The sequence below is a fragment of the Erythrolamprus reginae genome, chromosome 1, assembly GCF_031021105.1.
Source record: "Erythrolamprus reginae isolate rEryReg1 chromosome 1, rEryReg1.hap1, whole genome shotgun sequence".
Classification (NCBI taxonomy): Eukaryota; Metazoa; Chordata; class Lepidosauria; order Squamata; family Dipsadidae; genus Erythrolamprus; species Erythrolamprus reginae.
The window spans coordinates 142626151-142642007 of NC_091950.1; the positions used below are offsets into that span (position 1 = coordinate 142626151).

A 15857-nucleotide genomic window follows, 5' to 3' on the forward strand; every position below is an offset into this window, starting at 1 on the left:
GGGCCTTGGTGGCTACATTGTCTTTCAGAATGAGGAATGTGATGGCCAAAGACCTTGTTCTGGAACGATGAGGGCCACTTGGACTGCCTTGAGCTGTAGCCATTTGATGTTGTTCGTCGGATTGTCATGTGACCACTGTCACTATTCAATCTGTGATTAATAGTGAGCACCCCAAAGAGTCTGTGGGGATAGTCAGGTAGCTGGACTCCTTAAATCAACATCCCTTTGTCATGGCCTGAGACATCCATCACTGGAAGGACTGGAATACCTTGTGTGGAACTTGAACCTTGGTAGGTGAGTTGCTCTTGCTGGACCTTTGGTAGGGTAAGAGGAACCACTGTAAAGTTGTAGCGTGTAGATGTGCCCTTGGGACAATTGCAATGCAAGATACCATCTTGCACAGGAGCTGTGAAAGGAGAACCAGTGAAACTGACCGGGTCGTTTGGATCCAGTTTGCCAATGCTTTTATGCTGTCCTGACACTCTTGCAATATGTAAACCTAGAAGTGTCAATGATCGACTCCAGGTGAGGTAAACATTTGGAAAGAGTCAGGTGACTCTTTTTGTAATTGATGGAAAATCCATGATTCTGAAGGACCTGCATTTATGACTTGTAAGTCCTCTATTGCCCGAAGGCGGGAGGAAGACTGGAATAAGATGTCTTCCAGGTAATGCTGATTGGGATAGCCCTGAAGTGAGCTGCCAGTACAGCCAGTATTTTGGTGAAAACCCTGAGTGCTCAAGACAGACTGAATGGTAGGGCTCTGTACTGGTAGTGCTATCCCGCATAGTAGGCACTACCAGCGGTGGGATAGTATGATAGGCACATGGAGGTATGCCTCCATCAGATCTATGGATGTTAAGAAGTTACACTCCCGGATGCTCTCCAGGATAGACTGTAGAGATTGAATCTTGAACCTCTTGTAGATCAGATGGTTGTTTAACCTTTTAAGGTCCAGAATCACTCTCTAATCTCTCCCCACTGAGGACTTTGGGACTACGAACAGAATGGAATAGAATCTCTGTCCTGCTGGTCCAACAGAACCAGCTGAATAGCCTGAATTTATTTATTCATTCATTCATTCATTCATTCATTCATTCATTCATTCATTCATTCAATTTTTATGCCGCCCTTCTCCTTAGACTCAGGGTGGCTTACAACATGTTAGCAATAGCACTTTTTAACAGAGCCAGCATATTGCCCCCACAATCCGGGGTCTCATTTTACCTCGGAAGGATGGAAGGCTGAGTCAACCTTGAGTCGGTGATGAGATTTGAACTGCTCACCTACAGATCTACAGTCAGCTTCATTGGCCTGCAGTACAACACTCTACCTGCTGCGCCACCCTGGAATGTCCAATAGGTGTTGGATTACAACCTCCATGAGGGCCTATTTCTTGATATGGGGCAATGTATGAAGAATCTTGGGGATGTGGAGACAAATTTGAGCACAAGGCCTAGCCTCACTATGTTTAGGGGTCCCAGGTGTCCGTCGTGGCTGCCTCTCACTGATTTGTAAATAGCCCTAGGCAACCACCAATGGGAGGGTTGGACCTGAGGTTATTTGTAGCGATGGAAGGGCTGACCTCCAGAGGCACAAAATGATCACTTGTTCTGGAATTGTTGCCTATTTCTATCCCAAAATCAGATTCTATCTGTCTGACGGTCTGCTCTGTGGGGATATGTCCTCTGGGAGTATCCCAATCTTTTGTCTGTTGGCCGAAAGGAAGGCCTACAAGAATAAAGGGAAGTGTGTCCTTCCGCTCACCTATATAGGGAGAGCAGGATCTTTCTCCTCTCTTTAGTTTCTACCAAGATAAACTCCATGGTCTCTCCAAACAGTTTGTCACCATTGAAGGATTTTAATCCATTCAATCCATCACCAAGCAGCTGATTGCTTCTGTGACTGTATTGTGTCAAAAACAACTGAGAATCCAAAGAATCCTAACTCTGCCTTTTTGTTCTGAGGAGGTCTTCTTAAACATGTCTCTCTTGGGCTTAGACTGAGTCAAAAACTGGAATACAGTGAAGAGAGGCGTGACTATAAAGTTTTAAAAGGACTCAGTCTCTGGGCAGAAAGACAGAGTTAACTCATTCTTTGGGTTCTCTGCTGAGTCCACCAGAGAAGAATCTAAGCAGAAAGCAAACAGTGTAAGGAAGAAAAGGTGAAGGAAAATGGAAAAAAAAGAAAATAATATAAAAGTTTTCTGATATTTTTCACAGCCGTTGTAAATACAAATATATTTTAATCTGTGTAAGGTTACATCGCCCTGTTCTGTGGTAGTCATTAAACAAATGCCACAATTGTAAAGTGACCACTACGGGCATTAAACAAACTTTTGGTTTGCTATTGGCTGAGTTTAATAAAAAAAAGTAGTACACTACATTAAATGCTGGTTATCAGCAAAATGCTGTATTATATGGTTGTGTGACTGCAGGATGTTGCAAGTGGCCATAAATGCAGGTCAGTTGCCAAGGGCCTGAAATGTGATCATGTGACTGTGAGAGGGGGGAAGGCGTCAGAACTTTAGAACTGGATTATAAGTACCCCCAAGGAGGTCCACCATAACTTCAAACAGCTGCTAAGTGACTGGTCATAAACTGAGGATTACATGTAAACATCAAAAATATACACAAGTTCACCCCCCCTCTCCATTTTTACACAAAGTATCTTTAAGGACCTTCTATTCAGCAATAACTATAGTTTCTTCCCTCTAATCAAAAATGTCAAATTATCTCAGCAAGTTGTGTCAATTTCACCAACCATTCCTCCATAATGAATAGCATCATTTTCCCCCCATTACTATACAGAATTATCTCTTCACAATCATAATTGAAATATTCTTCCATGGGTTTTCCTCCTGTTTATCCATTAGTTCTAAAAACTAGTTTTGGCTTTGATTGAATATTAATCTTTAAAATCCTCTATATTGAAATATGCATTTGAACCCAATTTTTAAACCTTTTTTTACGTATCTACCAAACATGATTAAAAGCATCGTGTTGTTTACGTGGCAACCTACTTTTGAAATATCTTTACACATTCTAATTTCTGATATTATATACCAACAATACATTATTCAATAAAAGTTTCATTAAGATCATAACAATGTAAATGTTGGCATTTTTAAGAGTTTCCCACTGACCCATTTATATATAGCCAAAATTCCTAGCTCATTTTATCAACCTGTTCTTCTGTTTCAAATACTTCCAATTCCTACTTCGCTTCATATCATAAATCTTGTCAGTTTGAATCCTTCTGATAACTGTAAATGGGGAAATCATCAATAACTATATCCTTCTGCTATTAATTGTTCCCTTGGTTTAATTTTAAATTCCCCTAGATGGTTTTCCAATAATTCTTATACATGTCCTTGCCTGTTGTTCCTCTTCTATTACAGGCTTATAAAGCTTAGATCCGTAAGGGGGGTTGGGGGTACAACATGTCTTTATATCTATTCTATATTCTCAATGTTCTCAATAATAAAATTATTTTTTAAATCCACATTAATTTTAAACTTCATTGTACTATAAATACCCATGCAATCCAAACCCCAGGTCATGATCTTCCAACTCCAAAAGTCTCATTTTTTTCCTCAGCAGCATTCACTCATTAATCCAGACCAAACAAACAGCAAAATACAATTTCAAACCCAATCCTCTGCTGCCCTTTGCATCTTGTAATACTTCATATTTAACCCATACTTTTTTCCTTTTGTAAATATACACTGCTCAAAAAAATAAAGGGAACACTTAAACAACACAATATAACTCCAAGTAAATCAAACTTCTGTGAAATCAAACTGTCCATTTAGGAAGCAACACTGATTGACAATCAATTTCACATGCTGTTGTGCACATTCAACTTCGTACAGAACAAAGTGTTCAATGAGAATATTTCATTCATTCAGATATAGGATGTGGTATTTGAGTGTTCCCTTTATTTATTTTTTTGAGCAGTGTATTTAGATGTATTTTATGCTACTGTTTAAAGGTACATCATCTGAACAAAAACATAAATCTTGGCAGAATATTAATTTTTATCACAGATATTCTCCACACAGTGACCATTTTAATTTTTCCATCTTAACATGTTGTTCTTAATTTTCTTGTGTCTTAATTATTTTAAGATAACATACAACTCATATTTGCCACAGTAGTATCCAATCTGTTTTCTCAATCTTAAAATCAGTTTTCTCCATTTGTTCTAATTTCATATTCTTAACACTTTTCTGATTATTTTAAAAAATCTGCTAAAATACCAAAGACCTTTAATCTACCAATTAATATCTCTACTCCCTTTAGTGGATCTTCTAAAATTAGACTAAATCATCCACAAATACCTTTCATTTATAAATTCATTTTTTAATTTTAACTCTTATAGTTCTGTTCAGTATCTCAAGAACTAAAATGAACAAAAGTGGTGACAACAGACATATTTGTATTATCTCTTTTTGAATTTCACAAGGGTTTTTAGTTCCTTATTAATTATTATTATCTTTATTAATAATTACTTTATTTGCTGCCTATCTCGGCACAAGGTAGCTCTGCATTACCTACAAAATCAAAAGCAATAAAAGCCACCATTTATGCCTGCATAAATTCTTAATTCAGACTAGAGTTGGAGTGACTGGATGAAATTGAATGTTTACTAGCCCTTCCTGACACCAAGGAGAATTCACAGCAGATATTTTCTTTGTGCCATAGGAGAGAAATTTCTGCCACTAAGTAGGACTGAACTCTCAACCTTTCAAATGAGGCAAGCATCTTCACCACTAGGCCACCAGACTGCTCTATCAAAAGCAACGAAACTGTAAAAAAATATTTCTGATAAAAAATATAGTTGCTTTCTGTGAAGTATAAATCAGTCTTACCCATTTAATATGGTTATCTCCAAGGTTCATATGTTACAAGATTCTAAACAAAAAAATCCAATTCAAATTGTCAAAGACCTTCTCTGCATCTAAAATCTAACTTGTTCTTTCAATATATTGCTATAATAATAATATTAATAATAATATTAATAATAATAATAATAATAATTTATTAGATTTGTATGTCACCCCTCTCCAAGGACTCGGAGCGGCTATAAAATATCCAAACTTGTAATTGGCTTTTAGGTAAAATCTCATATTATAAAAATTGTAAAATTTTATCCTCAAAATATCAATAGAAAGAGGCCAACAATCTACCTGGGTTGTACCTTTTCTGTTTTAGTCTTTTTGATAACTTCACACAGTGTTGTTATAAGTCCATTCAAAATTTGTATCTGGTGCTCTGTAATCTTCAATAAATTATCTTTATGAAAGTGTTTATCCATTATTCTGAGATTTTTAAATTTTTGATATAAAGGTACGTAATATTAATGGAACTCTTTAAATATTTGCATTACCTGTTACTGCAGTGCTATATTCCCTTCTTGCAACTTTAATATCACTTAATTTTTTTTATTTTTACAAGTTATATCCCAACCATCTCCCAAGTTTATTTGGTTACAAATTCAAAATTTTGTTTTGCATAATCCATCTTTATTTCCATCTCTTACTGTTAACCTAATTGTCTGTACAGAAGCTTAATTTGATGAGTAATACTTGACATTCCCCTAGGGATTTTAAAATTCCTTTTATCTCATCCAAAATAATTTTCTCTTACCTTTTCTTTTTAAATTCACTATTACATAATGTAAAATATCTTCTTACAAAAGTTTCATTTATGTATCAAACCACCCTTACATTTGTGCCTTTATTATTATTCTAAAAAAAAATCCCTAAACTTTTTACAATCCTCCAGCATTTCTTCTGTAACATCATTTCATCAAATCTCCATCTAAAAGATCAATTTTCCCTTTAAAAGTTAAGGTTGTAATCTGAAAGTCTTTGATAATGTCTCAACTTTATATACCTCTCAGAAATCCAAATCAAATCTCAGAAATCCAAATCATAATGAAAAAGATGCCACTCAGAAAAATAAGTGTATTCTTTTGACTCACCATTTTTATATCTCCATACATCTACAAGCTCCTAATTAGCCATTAAATAGATAAAAATATTTGGTAATTTACCCTGTGTACTTTTAACATTTTTCTCAGATGTTCTTTCTGTGGGGGAATACTGCATTCCAATTTCCCATGAATTTTAGAAATGTTAATATTTGTACTGCCCATGGTATGTTTTTAATGTCTTGTAATTGTTGTGGCATTTGATTGGTCATATGTCCACTAATACTTCTTCCAGTTTTAATTTTTTTACCAAAATATTTCTTGCTTTCTATAGTTTAGTCTCAATCTGTGTTATTTAAAAATAGAAATCACTCCTTCCAACCTATCCCATCTAAATGGAATTTTGTTTCTTCTGATTTGTCTGTCAAAAAATTCCCCTTTCTCTTGTGTAGTATTCTAATTGGAATGTTCAAACTTCTAGTATTAAAATGCTGCTATAAAACTCGGTCTATGGTCTTCTTTATGACAAACTGCAGAAAGACATCCCTTTCTTAATTAATTTCTAAATTACTGTAATTTCTTAATTTGGTAAAAGTTATGCAAATTCTATAGACTTGATCAATCTCTGTTTCAGTGTCATCTTCCCAGTCCAGGAAATTAGACGGAGTTCTGTTTTTTAGGAAACAGATCCAAGATACTGTACATTCATATTTGTTTTGGATATACAAGCATACATATATAAACAATTGAACTAAGATTGATAAACAGGTGTGGAAATACTCCCTTTACCAGGAGATAAAAGTAATTTTAAATGATGCTAATCTACATTAATATTTGCGCATAACCCTAAAATCTAAGAGTGTTAGACTGGAAAATCTGAGAGGTGTTAGATATAATAAATGTGATTGTGGAATATCTCGCATCCACAGCAGCTGACATATTACTGTATTAGATGCCCAATAGGAAAAGAAGATTCAAATGGAAAATCCAGTACTCAATTTACTAAATAGAAATTAGAGCAGACTCTTCTCCATGATGGGTGGAGCTAGCATTCAGGGTGGGTTGTCTTTGTCCATTCAGAATAAGGACTGAGTCTGTCAATTTTTTTGAGAGGTTCTGCCTTGCTAGGACTTCCAGCTTCGACTCAGTCCTCCGACTGGATGGATGTGGCTATTTTTGCCCCACCCTGTTTGGCTAACTTCAACAGTATTGAGAACACCATCTTATTACTTCATATTTGTGAGTCAGTTCCTTGGGCCATCTGAGAATCGCAGGGAGTTCAGTGGCAAAGTTTTGGCTCTAGCTGCGGCAGTAATTGCCCATGGCCTTTTCATAGCATTGGACCATGAGGGGCTTTGGCCTGGTTTGTCACTGGAGCTTTGTGCTCCTTAGCTTGCTTGAGGCACTAATTTACAGGGGCCGGTGGTTCTGATTATCTGGGAAACTCGGTGGTGGCCTAGGGAGCCTCAGGCTCCTCTCTCCTGGCTCGGGCTTTTTTGTCAGCGGTGGAGAAATATGTAAGGTGCTAGAAGAGGGATATCTCTGTTAAGGACTGCCTACAGCCCAGTGCCGTCGCAGGAACTTTGTGCTTGGACAACAAAAGCTTACCTCTCTCTTACTGCTACTCTTTTTGTTGCATAGGTCGGAGATACTAAATTCCCCACATGTTCTCTGGCTGCCGTTTTTTATTGCAGGAGCCAAGTGCTCACGCGACCTCCCCAGCCCATGATTTCCACCATCAGCTCCCAGATTGAGTGCTAGATTGCTTGGCTGTCTATTACCACTGACAGCTGACAGTACAGCCAGAGACTATCCGAGGTCCGATAGTCGTAGAGCCAAAGTCTATCCAAGGTCCGATAGGGTTTCGACTCCATGAAAGGGAAACTTCACACTGGATTTCAAGCATCTTGCAGAATGTACGTCTCCATTCATCTTCCATACTCTGGGTCCTTTGTTTTCAAATGAGATGCAAAAGTTTCCATAGTCTGTGTTGATTTGGGGAGCCATGTCAACTGCTGGTGATGGTTCACTCTGCTTCATTAAATCCAGGGTTAATGCAGTTGTCTACCAGAAGATTCTGGAGCACCTCATGCTTTCTTCAATAGATGAGCTTTATGGGGACTTCATTTTCCAGCAGGAGGTAGCACCTGCCCAAACTGCCAAAAGCACAAAAATCTGGTTCAATGATCGTGAGATTACTGTGCTTGATTGGCCAGCAAACTTGCCTGAACTGAACCCCATAGAGAATCTATGGGACATTGCCAAAAGAAAAATGAGAGACACGAGACCAAACAATGCAGAAGAGCTGAAGGCCGCTATTGAAGCATCTGGGTTTCTATAACATCTCAGCAGTGTCACAGTCTGATAGCTTCCATGCCATACTGCATTGAGGCAGTAATTGCTGCAAAAGAGGCCCAACCAAGTACTGAGTACATATACATGCTTATACTTTTCGGAGGTCTGATATTGTTCCATGTACAACCCTTGCTTTATTGATTGCATGTAATATCCTAATTTTCTGAGATTGTGGATTTGGGGTTTTCATGAGCTATACACCATAATCATCACAATTATGACAAATCACAGCTTGAACTATTTTGCTTTGCATGTAATGAGTTTCTCTCATATATTAGTTTCACCTTTTAAGTTAAATTACTGAAATAAATGAACCTTTGCATGATATTCTAATTATTCGAGTTTCACCTGTATTATTCAGTTTGAAAATATTGTTAAATTTGAATAAATTGATTGGTGTACAACACATGAGCATTGTGGTTTCCCTGTGTGTGGGTTGGGTTTAGAGTTTGTGACTGGTTTCCCTATGTGTGGCAGGTGGGTCTCTCTTTCCCTCCCTCCCTCCCTCTTTTCTATATCTCTTTTCCTCTCATTTTCTTCCTTCCTTTCTGTTTCTCTTTTCCTCTCCTTCTCTTCTTTTCTTTCCTTTCTCTCTCCCCATTCTCCCTTTGTTTTCTGTTTCTCTCTTTTCCTCTCCCTCTCTTCTATTTTTCTTTCCTTTCCCCCCATTCTCTCATGTGTTTTGAGTCTCACAAAGACTCAATTCTGGCATCTTTTATCAGTAGAGGGGGCTGGCAGGCGGGGTGTGGATAAGATGTTTCCTTGCCGTCTCTTCTCCCCCACTCACTGGGCATGGCAGGCTTCCTGCCCATCACTTAGCCCAGTGTTTTTCAACCAGTGTGCCGCGGCACACTAGTGTGCCGTGAGACATGGTCAGGCGTGCCGTGGGGAAATTAAACATGGGTCCCCAAACTACAGCCCTTGTGCTGAATACGGCCCGTGGAGGCCATTTATCTGGCCCACCACCAGCTGCCTCCATCCGAACATAAATATTCCCCTCAGAATCCCTCCAGCTATCAGTGACAGGAAGAGTGGAGGGACAGGGAACACTCACTGACCAATCACCTACTTGGATTCATCCCAACCACTAGCGATGAACCAATAGCAGGCCGCCTCTCATCCACACCAAGGAAGGTCCCTGCTCGGGCTGCCGCGCACTTGTCATTGTGTGGCCCTGGCGAGTAGTTGAAGCTGCTACTCCTCCCGTGGTCCTGATTTGGACTGGAGGTAAATGTTGCCACCACTAGGTGAAGCCTCAGCCTCAGCTGGTTATATCTATCCTATTCACACTAAGTGAGTATAAATACATTTAGAAATTATATTATTAACTATATGTATAATATGTACTGTGTTAGAGTGTCATTTTGTGTCATTTTGGTTGGTGGTGTGCCCCAGGATTTTGTAAATGTAAAAAATGTGCCGCGGCTCAAAAAAGGTTGAAAATCACTGACTTAGCCAACCGCCCTCTTTAGGGATGCAATTTTGGCAGTGGCAGATGGCGCCAAAGAGAAGCAAAACGCACATCCTACATACCTGAGACTTGTAGCTATCTTGCTTCTTCCCTGCCACCCTCTCAATAAAGAGACAATAGGGAAGGGAAGCAGCCAGGCTGCTGCTGCCACTGGGTCAAGGTGGGATGTGTTGGGCCCCAAAGATGCATGTCTTGCAGCCTGCCCCATCCTCCACCCCCCACCCTCCAAATTGAACCTCACTGTGAGATGTGGATCTTACTGGAGTTTGGCAACTCTGTGGCGTCTCTCAGCCGGTATGTGCAGGAAAACACCTAGCACAATACAGAAAAACATTTCACGAGTGCAAGCTATTAACTACTTTTCACACTCAGGAGATATTTTCCTGTACTGTGCAAGATATTTCTCTGCAAAAACTGGCCAAGAGATGCCACGGAGCTGCCAGTCTCCGGTAATATGAGCTTCTTGTGGCCCGTCCTGTCACACCCCTCCCAATAAGTCCATGGCCATGTTTTGTGGGATCATGGTAGGCATATTAAAGGAACCCTCTTAAAATTTTCCTAAAAATCCAAACCCATCCATGCCTATGTAGTTCTGCTTAATTAGTAATCACAGGATTTGCAAAATTATTTAGTGATGTTCTAGGCAAAAATATGAGGCTTATACATAATAATAATAATAATAATAATAATAATAATAATAATAATAATTTATTAGATTTGTATGCTGCCCCTCTCCGAACAGCTAGAAAAAATGCTGGATTTTATTACTTATGTTAATAAATGTTTTATATGAAACATTTAACAATAAAGAATCTAGTTTATTTTTTAAAGGGTGTTTTAGTGAATGAGAGAAGCAGCTCATGTGTATTTTATTTTCAACAGAAAAAGAACCAAGACTCCTTTGCAACCTTAAGAGCAAAATATGAACACTTTAACTTTTGCTATATCACAGCTCCCTATCCATTGCTCTCAAAAAGCGTAACCTTTTATGCCAGTTAATGGTATTTAGATGTTAGGTATGTGATTAATTATATCTAAAAAATTATGCTCTTTCAGCCATCAGCTTCAGACTACCCAGCAATTTAGTACATGAATAACTTCTAAGTGATTCCAACTTTTGTTACTAAATCATACATCAGACCTGAAACTTTAGAAATACCAGTATACTTTATAGATTCAGAATTTTTTACTTCAGCATTTTTTGAATGACATTACATTAACATTAATTCCATAGGAGCGTCTTAATTCCAAACTAAAGTTAACTTTAAGATACAATGTTTTCTCCTACATAAAATAGAGTTTTTTAAAACAATGTAAGACGAAATGGGAAGCATGTACTCTGCCCATCCTCCTATTTTAGCTCCCAAACCCCAGAAACAGTTATTTCAAATATCTTATTTTAATTACTTCACAGTTTACACCAATTTATCATATTTAAAGCAAGGACAAGAGCTTTTATCATCTTCCCCAAGTTTACTAATAAATTTTAGAAGACTTTGACAATAGGATTGAATCTGGGTTGCGGCATAAGGTATTTACTCAATAATGTAGTCAAATAAAATCCAAAAGTGTTAATGCAAAGACTAGATCCCCATTTATTAGAGGTGCTTCAATTTAGATTCCTGCATTAGATTCATTTGACACCCCTAGTCCAAATGACCTTGTGTCAAGTCTATATAATTTGATAAAAATAAGGTTTTCAATTTTCTTCTTTTCTACTAAAGTTTCAGTTTTAAATATCCTTCTGCACATCCAGCTATTGTATTTTACCCTGCAGACACTTTTTGTCTTAATCTGAATTTTTTCCTGAAAGGGACATACATAAGGGAGTACAGGAGAACTTCCTAGTGATATCTGACAGTTGAATAATAGAAATGCCTTTTAAAGATCCTACTTCTCCAATGGGCACTTTTACACTTTTGTGATTAAATTTAATCACAAAAAATTGCTTGTTTGTTTCAAAAAATGTGACAAACAGAATTTTGGATTCTGTAGTACATATCTCTTTAATGTTTCTGAAACAGAGTACCAAGATGCTATGTAGAAATGATATTCACCAACCTTCATGCTCTTGTTTGTTTGAATTGATGAATTTCACACACACGCACATTTATATTTTAATTTTATATGCTGCTTTCATTCTTGTAACAGATGTTATAGACAACTGTATCTGAAACTAAACCATCTATATTCTGTTTTGCATTAGATTTCACACTCTTAAGTCCAACTAAACCAGGTGTCTAACATTGCCATTCTATAATGCATGTTGCAGTACATGAGCAAAAATACTTTTTATCATACAGTTTATCCTTCAATAGATCATGCCAATTCTGAATTGTAAGTTACTATTCAGAATGGGAAAAAGGAAACCAGATGCCATTTAAATTTGGAGGGGATAGATCACTAAAGTGACTGACCAGTAAGTTCCACTGAATTGAATTTGTGGAAGTTTTAGTATAAAATGATGAAAAAGTATCAGAATGCCTTCTCTTTTTCTAGGTGAAAAACTATCCGTCAGTACCAACTGGCTCAAGAGCTAACAACAAAATTACCTAAGAGCAATCACTATTGAAGGCTTATCCACAATTTGTGTTAAGAAACAGATTAATCCAGGTAGCCTAGTCAGTATAAGAATCTAAACACATAATTTTGAAAAGTGCAAATATTATTCAAAAGAAATTGCAAGTAGTTTTTCTACCAAATGTTGGTTAGGCTGTATTCACATAACATAGCCAACCTGGATTATTGCTACCCTGCAGTAAATATTTAAACCAGGAATAAGATGGCAGACAAGTGAGCAGCAGAGCAGCCATCTTTGCAGGAAGTCCAGTTGATCAGGAAAGTAGCTGGAAAGATGTCACTTCCTGCTTTATGTCTCTTAATGAAAAAGCAAAAACTTGATAACCTGATAAGGGTTGATATAGAAAGGGAGATTATATATCTGCTATTGTTCTAACTGCCCCTAATGGACAAAGGGGTAGGAAATGAAAAGAAGCTCTGAGATAAGGAGCACTTACAGATGTCCCATTTTTGTGAAACCACTCTAGGCAATTCTTTCTTTAATAGCAGGGAAGTATCAACACTTTGTTTTTTTTATTTTTCCTATTTCATTCAATCTAGGATGGTTAGTTAATCCAAAACAACTTTCTCTAACAATAAAATGATTAGGTTATAGGTGACTGCATTACATGTGAGTCACCCCTTGACATTACACCTAAACTAAAATAGCTTTTATTTTTACTATAACAATGTGTTGTTTTTTTACAAAGAGCTATCAAAATCTTCCATTGCATCATGTCATTGTCTAAATACATGCTTATTATCTATTCACTTTCTTATTGGTAGCAAAACAAGTTTCTCCTCATACATAGGCTTTTTATTACAAAAATCAGCTTACCGGCAAATGTCCTTATCTTGTTTGCCTTCTGTGCTATATAAACCAAGGCTACCTACTTGAGCTGCTTTTCAAAGCAAAAGATCTAGAGGAAATCCTTTTCTATCAATTACCAATGTGACTTTTTATGTAAAGAAATTATTACAACACATTTCCCTAAACGCAGACTTTCTAGTTGAAAACACAGGAGCTATACCAGATGCTGGCTGGGGAATTCTGGGAGTTGAAGTCCAAGTATCTTCAAGTTGCCACGGTTGGGAAACACTGATCTATACTATACTTCTATAGTATAAGTAGTATAGAAGCCAACATAAAACTTCTCTCAAACAACTCTAGGGAAGTAATAAACACTGTTCATTTTTTTTATTACTATTTGGGAAGAAACTGAAACTGAGTTCCAATATGGAAGACTGTGAGCCAAACAGAGTATAAAAGTTATTAACAATGGAAATACATGGCGTGCATAAGCGCCCCATTGTGCCCACCATCCCTGTCCTACAGTCTTTTTGTCTTTTCTCTCACTACTTTCTTCTCATGTTAATACAAACTATAATTCTATACTTGTTTGACGAGATAAATAAATAAACAAACATTCTCTGACAAGATAATTTCTCTGGCCATACCGAACGTCTTTTCTTCTACATTAAACCGCTTTGGGGGGGGGGGGGGGAGATATTGCAAGCTCTTTCTTATGAAGCGTGACCATACATTCCCAATACAAAACGCCAAGAGCTTGAACCCAGTTTCCTACTTGTCTACGTGTTACCTGCACACTCCCAAGCGTAGCCTACAACTATGACCTCCAGACTTTAATAGTTCCCATAAGGGATACTTGAGGTGCAGCCTTGAAACGGATCGCTGGGTAAAGATCAAGGTTTCGGAAGCAGAACTCGAAAGGAGGGAAGGGCGATCGGCAGGCACCAACTACTCTGGAGGAGGAATCTCTCGATCCAACGGTTCCGTTTTACTACGAGGAGCAGTAAAACTCGGGGCAGGCGGGCGGGGACCCTTCCCAACTCAGCGACCCCGCAGCAGGAGGCGCCGGAGCCCGTTCGGGGTGTGACCGAGAGCGGCGAAAGCAGTCAGCCAAGAGGTGCGAGGCGGGGTTTCCCTTATGCGCGGCTGCTTAGCCGAGGCAGAAGTTGCACTCGCGCGAGGAAGAAGAAAAGAAAGTGCGCGCGGGTGGAAGGGGGCCAGCACCTCCCTCGCCTCTCGCGCCTTTGGATCCTCAAGAAGAGCCCGAGAGCCGTTAGGCCCACGGAGCCCTCGCCCCACGGGACCCCCCGCTCTTCGCCCAGCCGCTCCCGAAGGAGGAGACCGAGGCTCTTCCGTGGCCGCCTCCAACCTTTAGCACCTACCCGCCAGCGCCGTCCCTTCCGTAGCCGTCCCTCAGCTGCCGCTCCGGGAAACCAAGTACTCGCTCGCTCGGCCCAAAAGCAGTCACAAGAAATACCAGCACGGGAAGTAGGGCGCGCATGCGCGTCCTCAAACCCGCTCGGGCTCGCCGGTTGGTCAGCCTGCTACCCGTAGGCGCGCGCGCGCAGTTCCCTTTCCTCTACTCCTCCCTTTCCTTTGAACGCTCCTGCGGACATGCGCAGTAAGCTACGTTTGGCGAAGAAAACGGGAACGGATTCGCTCGCGTAAAGGGGGCGGAACTGCGCCGCTGATAAATCACGACTCGGATAAGAGGAGCTCCAAAGCTGGAATTAGAAAAGTAGTTATTCGCATGCGTGTGAATGACGTGAGGCGTCTGGAATCATCCGGACCAATCGTTTGCTTGCTAAATGAGGAGGGCGGGGCTAGACCAGAATGGGCATGCGTGAGTCGTAACTTGCGGCTTTTTATTTTATGCTCGAAGGATTGAGAATCACTGTGAAAGCGCCTCTTTAAAGAATTTGCAGATCCACCTCAGATTAAACTGTTTAGAATGTGTTGAACAATCTTTGGTTTTATTTCTGGTTGAGGATGTATAAAAATTGTTTCTAGATTCTAAAATGTACGTTTTGGGTTTCCCTCCCACCTAGGTAGCTAAATAAAGTTGTCTTAAGCCAGCCGAGAATAGTGAGTTTTACGTAATGAGATTTGTAAGAATAAACATTTTGTCAAAAGTTATTTTAAGTTCAATAAATAAGAATTACCAGCAAATCAGGAGGGAATCCTGAGTCATCTGATGATGAAAGGATTTTTGTTAGTATTAAGAGGCAAATACTACTTGAATACTGAAATCTGTTTTCATATTTTGTGTGTGTAGAACTTTGTCTTTCTACTAATATAGTGTTAAGACAAAATAACTTGCAAGATTTTAAAGATCTCTTTTTGTAAATTCAGCTCTTGCAGAACCTAGACATCAGTGTTACATAAACAGGGCCACCAATATGATGTGACTCATATTTTTCTGATTTATTGAAAGAGAATAAATTGATTTTAAAAAGATCTGTAATATGAAAGGAACTGAAATCACAAACTGTTCCAGTTTCCTGAAAATGATGGATAATAACTTAAAACTACAATTGTAGCTTTTAAGAATTGGAACCTCAGTGCAAAAAACTTTCTAATCCTGTAAAGGTTTTCAACTTGGCCTGCAGAATGCAAATATATCTGTTCTTCAAATATTCTCCATCAATATGGGGAAGTCATTGATAGAGGAATCATTCAAAATATACATCACTACCTACTTCCATGCTTATGATGGATGCCTAA

At 38.7% G+C, this 15857-nt stretch overlaps 1 protein-coding gene across 1 annotated transcript in view; it reads right to left on the reverse strand.

Annotated features, from left to right (window-relative positions):
* Positions 1-14685, reverse strand: part of ZDHHC5 (zinc finger DHHC-type palmitoyltransferase 5) — a 106622-nt gene extending 91937 nt beyond the window's left edge. The window contains exon 1 of the mRNA XM_070727233.1: positions 14516-14685. The gene's annotated coding sequence lies outside the window, so the exon portion shown is untranslated. The remainder of the gene's footprint in view (positions 1-14515) is intronic.
* Positions 14686-15857: the final 1172 nt, after the last annotated feature.